The sequence below is a fragment of the Neoarius graeffei genome, chromosome 23 (genome assembly GCF_027579695.1).
Source record: "Neoarius graeffei isolate fNeoGra1 chromosome 23, fNeoGra1.pri, whole genome shotgun sequence".
Lineage (NCBI taxonomy): Eukaryota > Metazoa > Chordata > Actinopteri > Siluriformes > Ariidae > Neoarius > Neoarius graeffei.
Window position 1 is genome coordinate 4,473,344 of NC_083591.1, and position 9,050 is coordinate 4,482,393.

Genomic DNA, 9,050 nt, shown 5'->3' on the forward strand with positions numbered 1-9,050 from the left:
AGCAAGAAGGTCCTGGGTTCGAGCCCCGGGGCCGGCGAGGGCCTTTCTGTGCGGAGTTTGCATGTTCTCCCCGTGTCCGCGTGGGTTTCCTCCGGGTGCTCCGGTTTCCCCCACAGTCCAAAGACATGCAGGTTAGGTTAACTGGTGACTCTAAATTGACCGTAGGTGTGAATGTGAGTGTGAATGGTTGTCTGTGTCTATGTGTCAGCCCTGTGATGACCTGGTGACTTGTCCAGGGTGAACCCCGCCTTTTGCCCGTAGTCAGCTGGGATAGGCTCCAGCTTGCCTGCGACCCTGTAGAAGGATAAAGCGGCTAGAGATAATGAGATGAATGAATAAATGCCCCCTCAAAAAAAAAAAAAATGCTATTACTGGCTGGGAGGTCTGTATTGTGAAATACTGTGAGCGAGGCCCTCTGGGCTGAGGTCAGTATTCAAGGCCGAGGTCACGGTATTTCACCATACGGACCAACCTTAAGCTGGTAAATAATATATTTATTTTTTTCTTTACCAAATTCTAACAGAAAACTAGAGCGCCCGAAAGGGAAAACCAAGCCGAGCCGCCATTTTGAATCCTCATTCACGGCTGTAATGCAAATGGCTTCCTCCTCGGTATACAAGTGCACTTCCATGGCAGGAAAAAAAACTACATTTTGCCGCCTATGTAGTCCCCTATTTATACAAAATTGAATCATTCAGGATTCAGCCATGTTTTTGCTTGGTGTTAGCAAATTACAGGTTTTTAGCTTTCTCCTGAAATGTTTTCTTTTATTTCATCTTGCTCAGGGTAGTAAAACTCGCTTTCGCTGTGAACACTGTCGTTATCGCTATCCATGCTGTAAAATTAATGCTATTCTCCTGAGAAATGCTGGCAAAAATTTATAAGATTTTTGATATTATAAATAAATCTTATAAAAAAAAGATAAATGTTGACAAAAAATGCTACTATGTTTGTTGTTGTTGTGAACGAGCGAGTCACCAGAGGTCCGTAACTGGGGCCCGTACCGTAGGATACGGACCCGCTCGCCAGCCAATCAGAGCGCAGGATTTGGACTGGGAAATAAATAAATAAAAAAAGTGTATCTTTTTCAATAAAACTGACAAAATAGGAAAAAAATCCCGTCTTTTCCACTGTATGTGTGGGCACCATGTCTTTTGCAATAAACATCGCGATAGCATCTGTGATTGCCTTCCACCGCGCCGCATTCTTATCATAAGGCACACAGTTCGAAAATATGTCCGGGACGGTCGCTTGCTTTACTGTGGATGGTGCGCCCGTGCTGCGGCTGGTTTCATTCCGCTGGGAGCAGCACTTCTCCCGCTCCGCTGCAGGCTTCTGTTTAAGGGGTTGGAATAAATTCGTCATGCTGCTTCCTTTGGAAGCAACCATTTTCAAACACACCTTATAACGAGGACTTGTTTGGTCTGCATCCGATGCCGCAAAACCGAACCAATTCCAGATCACAGAAGAAGTTACTCCTTTCTTGGGCACAAGTTGCGGCTTTCCCCCAATCGCTGCCATGTTGTTTGTGTGTGTCTATGGCGAGCGCGCGGGAAGAGGGCTATAGTGTCGGTGCCCGATCCGTCCCTGCTGCTCGATCCGTTCTGTACATGCGCAGAGGGGAACGTCGGTGGCGGAAGTTAAAACTGAGAGAAAACCAATTTTCATAAAAATACATCGTCCTTAACTGTAAATTTGAATTAATCGGTAAAATCGATTTATCGCCCAGCTCTACACTATCAACAGGGCAAATAACATGAGAGAGGGTTAACACTAGCTAGTTCATCGCTCAGCAAGTCCCGCCCACTATCAACAGAGCAATGAACATATCGTGTCACTTCCTTCTCTGGGTGGAGTCTCGCCAAATGAGAATTGAAGTTCGAGGTCGTCCCCATCATCTCCTCGATAGTTCTTCTACATATGGAACACATCGCAGTGCATTTTTTCCCACCGCACGAGAAGTCTGTAGAAGCAAAGTGGACAATCCTAGCGGCGTCTCTCCAGGCATTTTAGCGCCGTTAACGTTAGTTTGTTCCTGAACATGACGCATGAACAGATGAATGTGCGTTCTCTTGCAGGAAATTAGTATAAAAATTAATGTAGCTATAAATATCTCATCTCATCTCATTATCTGTAGCCGCTTTATCCTGTTCTACAGGGTCGCAGGCAAGCTGGATCCTATCCCAGCTGACTACGGGCGAAAGGCGGGGTACACCCTGGACAAGTCGCCAGGTCATCACAGGGCTGACACATAGACACAGACAACCATTCACACTCACATTCACACCTACGGTCAATTTAGAGTCACCAGTTAACCTAACCTGCATGTCTTTGGACTGTGGGGGAAACCGGAGCACCCAGAGGAAACCCACGCGGACACGGAGAGAACATGCAAACTCCGCACAGAAAGGCCCTCGCCGGCCCCGGGGCTCGAACCCAGGACCTTCTTGCTGTGAGGCGACAGCGCTAACCACTACACCACCGTGCCGCCAGCTATAAATATCTTACGCCAAATTATTATGGCATGTTACAAAAAAAAGAAAAAATTGGAATCCTCGTCTCCAGTTTCCGAGTCCGAATCCGAGTCATCAGTGCTCAAGTCCAAGTCAAGTCACGAGTCCTTAAAATTAGAGCACAAGTCGGACTCGAGTACTACAAGCCTGTGAGCTAACGCATCAGGGATTAGTAATAAAGCTATTGTTAACTTTCTCTTACGTTAATCTTAATATTAACCACGTTCTTTGGTTCCTTGGTGAAAAAGGCACTAACTGAAATCTTTTATTCTTCTTATACTCCAGTAATTTGTTGATTTTGGTTGTTAATATTCATTAACGAATGACACAAGAAACCAGTCTGCGTACGTTTTCGTAGCTGTAAACAGTCGTCTCCAGATTAGCTTCTCAATTTCCTGTTTTGAAGTTAAAACAAACAAACAAAACGATCTGGCCAAGCAACCGGAAAGTCCTAAAGACATTCCTGTGGTGGGGAAACTTAAAATTACAGCTTCACCATATCAACAGTTATGCGTTCCTGAAGAGATGAATATAAAGCAAGTCCCTGAATAAGTCGTTACTATAGAAACAATAACATCTTTGAACGAGGGCATGAACATAAATAACTCTGAGTCCTGCTGTTGTCGAAAGCGACACAGCGTGTGAGACGTGATGGAAGGAAATCAGAGAGTTTGTACTTTCTGACTTCATCTTATAAGAGGAATCGGTGCACTTTGACTCGAGGTAAGAATCTGGGTGGTTTAAATAAATAAAATTATTTCTACGTATTATAATAATTCACCACAGAGGAGATGTGTTCCAGCTGTGTGGTGTGTGTTTTTTTTAATCGGTTTGGCTCCTCACTGTGAGGAGACTCGTGAGTGTTTCTGTGAAAAGTAAAGCCATGAAAAAAAAAAGGTTCTGTGAGGCAGCCCGACTGAGCCGTTTTACAATCGGACCACTGTAGAGAGGAAAAATTGGATGGACTTCAAGATGTAGTGATTTCTGGCATGTCTTTTCACTGGGTGTTTACCAAACCAGCTGTCTGGAAGTAACTCTACAAAGGCCTGGACAATCCACAGAGCAGAACACAACTTCTCTGTAAGTCCTCCTCCTCCTCCTCCTCCTCCTCCTCCTCCTCCTCCGTCGTCGTCTTCTTTATGTGAAACACAACACTGAAGATTTATCATTTAAAGTGTAATTTTGCGCTGTCGAGAAACCATCACTCCTACACTAAAAAGGTAGAAAGTGAAGTACTTTCTAGAATAAGAGTATGATTTGTTCAGGCTCATGGTGGAACAGATGAAGCTCTCCGAGTCGGAGCGTATTCAGCGTTGGCTCGGAAACCACCATAACGACCCACTTTGTCATTCGTCAGCAGAAGTTTTGAAACGATTATTAAAGCAATAAATTGTACTCGAATAGGACAAAAGCACTTTAGTCTTCTTCGTCTCCGTTTTAAGAGAAACACCAACGTCGCCATCACCAGTGGACGTGAAATGAGATGTTTTTCTGCTCTCTGTGTCACTTATGATGAACATTATGTTGATATTACTGCAGCATTACCATGGTGAACTCCACACACACAAACCGGACATACGCCATTCTCTCCACTCCTCTGACCTTTAACAGTTCCACGTCTCAGCCCTCTCAGACCACATACTGTATTCTCCGAGCGGGATTTGAGATTCAACGATTTAAAAAAGAACCTGTTACAGTGGTGGAAATCACAACCGAGGCTTATCACAGCTGTAATGTTTATTCTTGAAGCATTCGGGAGTTGTTTTAGTTTTTTAGCCTGTTTATCTGGTCACTGGAATTGAATCCAATCCAAAATGAACTAAATCATAAATAAGCTCAGGAATAAAAAGATCCAGGGCTTGAATAAACAGCTAAATATTATTATACACAGTTAAATAATGAGCTTTAATAAGAATGATCTGTACCCAGGGGGAAAAAAGTGTCTTTTTTTTTTTTTTTGTCACTTAAAGATCTCATTATCTGCAGCTGCTTTATCCTGTTCGACAGGGTCGCAGGCAAGCTGGAGCCTATCCCAGCGTTTCTCAACAGCATTATTTAACACGATCAGCTGATGGCAGAATGGAAGGAGGAGGTTCTTCTGGAGAACGCACAAACTCATGGCTTTACCTAGAACCCGTGTTTCAGTTTTCTGAAAGGATTAAAGATTCGTTTTGTTTTAAATGTTTGCTTTAGGCGGCACGGTGGTGTAGTGGTTAGCGCTGTCGCCTCACAGCAAGAAGGTCCTGGGTTTGAGCCCCGGGGCCGGCGAGGGCCTTTCTGTGTGGAGTTTGCATGTTGTCCGCGTGGGTTTCCTCCGGGTGCTCCGGTTTCCCCCACAGTCCAAAGACATGCAGGTTAGGTTAACTGGTGACTCTAAATTGACCGTAGGTGTGAATGTGAGTGTGAATGGTTGTCTGTGTCTATGTGTCAGCCCTGTGATGACCTGGCGACTTGTCCAGGGTGTACCCCGCCTTTCGCCCATAGTCAGCTGGGATAGGATCCAGCTTGCCTGCGACCCTGTAGAACAGGATAAAGCGGCTAGAGATAATGAGATGAGATGAGATGTTTGCTTTATTTGCCGAAAACAAACCAAATCACGGCCTACAAAAACTCGCTGTCTGACCTCTCTCTCTCTCTCTCTCATTATCTCTAGCTGCTTTATCCTGTTCTACAGGGTCGCAGGCGAGCTGGATCCTATCCCAGCTGACTACGGGCGAAAGGCGGGGTTCACCCTGGACAAGTCGCCAGGTCATCACAGGGCTGACACATAGACACAGACAACCATTCACACTCACATTCACACCTACGCTCAATTTAGAGTCACCAGTTAACCTAACCTGCATGTCTTTGGACTGTGGGGGAAACCGGAGCACCCGGAGGAAACCCACGCGGACACGGGGAGAACATGCAAACTCCATACAGAAAGGCCCTCACCGGCCACGGGGCTCGAACCCGGACCTTCTTGCTGTGAGGCGACAGCGCTAACCACTACACCACCGTGCCGCCTGTCATATAATCAATAATAATAAATAATAATCAGTAATAAGAATAATATAGGATAAGAGTTTTATACCTGGTTCATGACATTCAGAAAGAGCACAAAGATGGAAATATACGATGTATAAATCAGATGATCTGTTGCTCTGGTTCAGGGGAATACATTTCTCCTGTGATGGAGCTGCACGTGCAATAAATTAGCTGAAGTGAAGTGCTGAAGAAAATGGCGGCATAAACATCAGAAAATGGATGAACAGCTTTCAAGCGATGATTTGTTTGAACATAAATATAGCGGTTAACTCGTTAAAGTCCACACTTTCACATGTAAAACTGCACTAACAAGTATATTAAAGGTGTTATAAAATAAATTATTCAAAACAAAACAAAGCACACAAACACACAACCTAATACGCTGACTGTTTAAGCAAATATACAGTGGTGCTTGAAAGTTTGTGAACCCTTTAGAATTTTCTATATTTCTGCATAAATATGACCTAAAACATCATCAGATTTTCACACAAGTCCTAAAAGTAGATAAAGAGAACCCAGTTAAACAAATGAGACCAAAACATTATACTTGGTCATTTATTTATTGAGGAAAATGATCCAATATTACATATCTGTGAGTGGCAAAAGTATGTGAACCTCTAGGATTAGCAGTTAATTTGAAGGTGAAATTAGAGTCAGGTGTTTTCAATCAATGGGATGACAATCAGGTGTGAGTGGGCACCCTGTTTTATTTAAAGAACAGGGATCTATCAAAGTCTGATCTTCACAACACATGTTTGTGGAAGTGTATCATGGCACGAGCAAAGGAGATTTCTGAGGACCTCAGAAAAAGTGTTGTTGATGCTTATCAGGCTGGAAAAGGTTACAAAACCATCTCTAAAGAGTTTGGACTCCACCAATCCACAGTCAGAGAGATTGTGTACAAATGGAGGAAATTCAAGACCATTGTTACCCTCCCCAAGAGTGGTCGACCAACAAAGATCACTCCAAGAGCAAGGTGTGTAATAGTTGGCGAGGTCACAAAGGACCCCAGGGTAACTTCTCAGCAACTGAAGGCCTCTCTCACATTGGCTAATGTTAATGTTCATGAGTCCACCATCAGGAGAACACTGAACAACAATGGTGTGCATGGCAGGGTTGCAAGGAGAAAGCCACTGCTCTCCAAAAAGAACATTGCTGCTCGTCTGCAGTTTGCTAAAGATCACGTGGACAAACCAGAAGGCTATTGGAAAAATGTTTTGTGGACGGATGAGACCAAAATAGAACTTTTTGGTTTAAATGAGAAGCGTTATGTTTGGAGAAAGGAAAACACTGCATTCCAGCATAAGAACCTTATCCCATCTGTGAAACATGGTGGTGGTAGTATCATGGTTTGGGTCTGTTTTGCTGCATCTGGGCCAGGACGGTTTGCCATCATTGATGGAACAATGAATTCTGAATTTATACCAGCGAATTCTAAAGGAAAATGTCAGGACATCTGTCCATGAACTGAATCTCAAGAGAAGGTGGGTCATGCAGCAAGACAATGACCCTAAACACACAAGTCGTTCTACCAAAGAATGGTTAAAGAAGAATAAAGTTAATGTTTTGGAATGGCCAAGTCAAAGTCCTGACCTTAATCCAATGGAAATGTTGTGGAAGGACCTGAAGCGAGCAGTTCATGTGAGGAAACCCACCAACATCCCAGAGTTGAAGCTGTTCTGTACGGAGGAACGGGCTAAAATTCCTCCAAGCCGGTGTGCAGGACTGATCAACAGTTACCGCAAACGTTTAGTTGCAGTTATTGCTGCACAAGGGGGTCACACCAGATACTGAAAGCAAAGGTTCACATACTTTTGCCACTCACAGATATGTAATATTGGATCATTTTCCTCAATAAATAAATGACCAAGTATAATATTTTTGTCTCATTTGTTTAACTGGGTTCTCTTTATCTACTTTTAGGACTTGTGTGAAAATCTGATGATGTTTTAGGTCATATTTATGCAGAAATATAGAAAATTCTAAAGGGTTCACAAACTTTCAAGCACCACTGTAAACTATCCATCCATGTCCTTATGAATTTAATATGAGGGTTTGGAGTTTTGTCAGGATTCAAAGTTTCATAATCAGCTTCCTTTGTTGTCTTTGTCTTGGTGTTTAATTTAATTTAATTTTCATATTTTATGACTTTAATTTTACTTCGAAATAGCAAACAGGCTCGTGTCCACCAGAGGGCGCTCTAACATTGCGTTTAACCTACTAACACTTTTTTCCCCCCAGCTGTTACAGCAAACCTGGATTATCCTGCAAAAATAAAACAGGATTTTTCCAGTTGTAACACTATTTATAATAATTTATGACTTTTTTAAAAGTCATGATTATTTCTGAGACTTGTTTTTTCAGTGCATTCAAATCAAATCAAGTTTATTTGTATAGCGCTTTTAACAATAAACATTGTCGCAAAGCAGCTCTACAGAATTTGAATGACTTAAAACATGAGCTAATTTTATCCCTAATCTATCCCCAATGAGCAAGCCTGTGGCGACGGTGGCAAGGAAAAACTCCTTCAGACGACATGAGGAAGAAACCTCGAGAGGAACCAGACTCAAAAGGGAACCCATCCTCATTTGGGCAACAACAGACAGCCTGACTATTATATTAACAGTTTTAACAGGTATAACCCTCAACTGTCCTCATGGGGCCGTCCTTCACAGGAGCGGTGCGATAAAACTCCGACCAGACACAGGGCACCAGAATGGATCAAGCAGGTCCGAGGGGCAGAAGAGGCCAGCATCTCGATCCCAGGATCAACATGTAACTCAGAGGGACAGATTGGGCGGGGGAGAGAGAGAGAAAGAAAACACGTTGTTAGGTATGCCCTAAAAATGACAAGTATTAAATCTGTGTGGTAGGCTCGCAGAGACGAGAGTCTTTACATCAGGCATAACACACAACAATGGCATGTTAATATGGTAAAAAATATATCATGACCTGCTCTGGCTGGATGCTTGATTGGGTGATGGGAGCACACTCCTCAGCAATGATGAGATGCAGATGGGACCCTTAGGGCTGGCCAAGACAATTCAGTTACATTTCACCGGGTCTGGGACATGCGACAGAATGTCTGACGGCCGATTCCCTGCAGGCTACGATAGCCAGTCGAGGTCTCCACCCTCTCCACCAAAAGATTTCGATGATGCAGTAATTGGATATAATGTTGTATCTATAATCTTATATGCACTGCTCTGCTTTAAATCAACATTACATGATTTTTCGACGATCCGACTGCTTTTTCATTTTGGTTGCAGCTAAATACAGTCCTTTACGGTTCGACGTTCGAACACATTCACCTTTTCTGCCCTCTTTACTTCTTAATCACGCTCTGTGTTACATTAACACCTTCTGGTACACGGTCGCGACGACTCTGAAACACACCTCAGATCACATCGCACCTCAGGTGTTAACATAAAGTCTCCTGAAAGTTATTTGATCTTTCAAATAACTAATCATTTTCGCTTTGTTTAACAGTGTTCGAAGTTACCCATGATG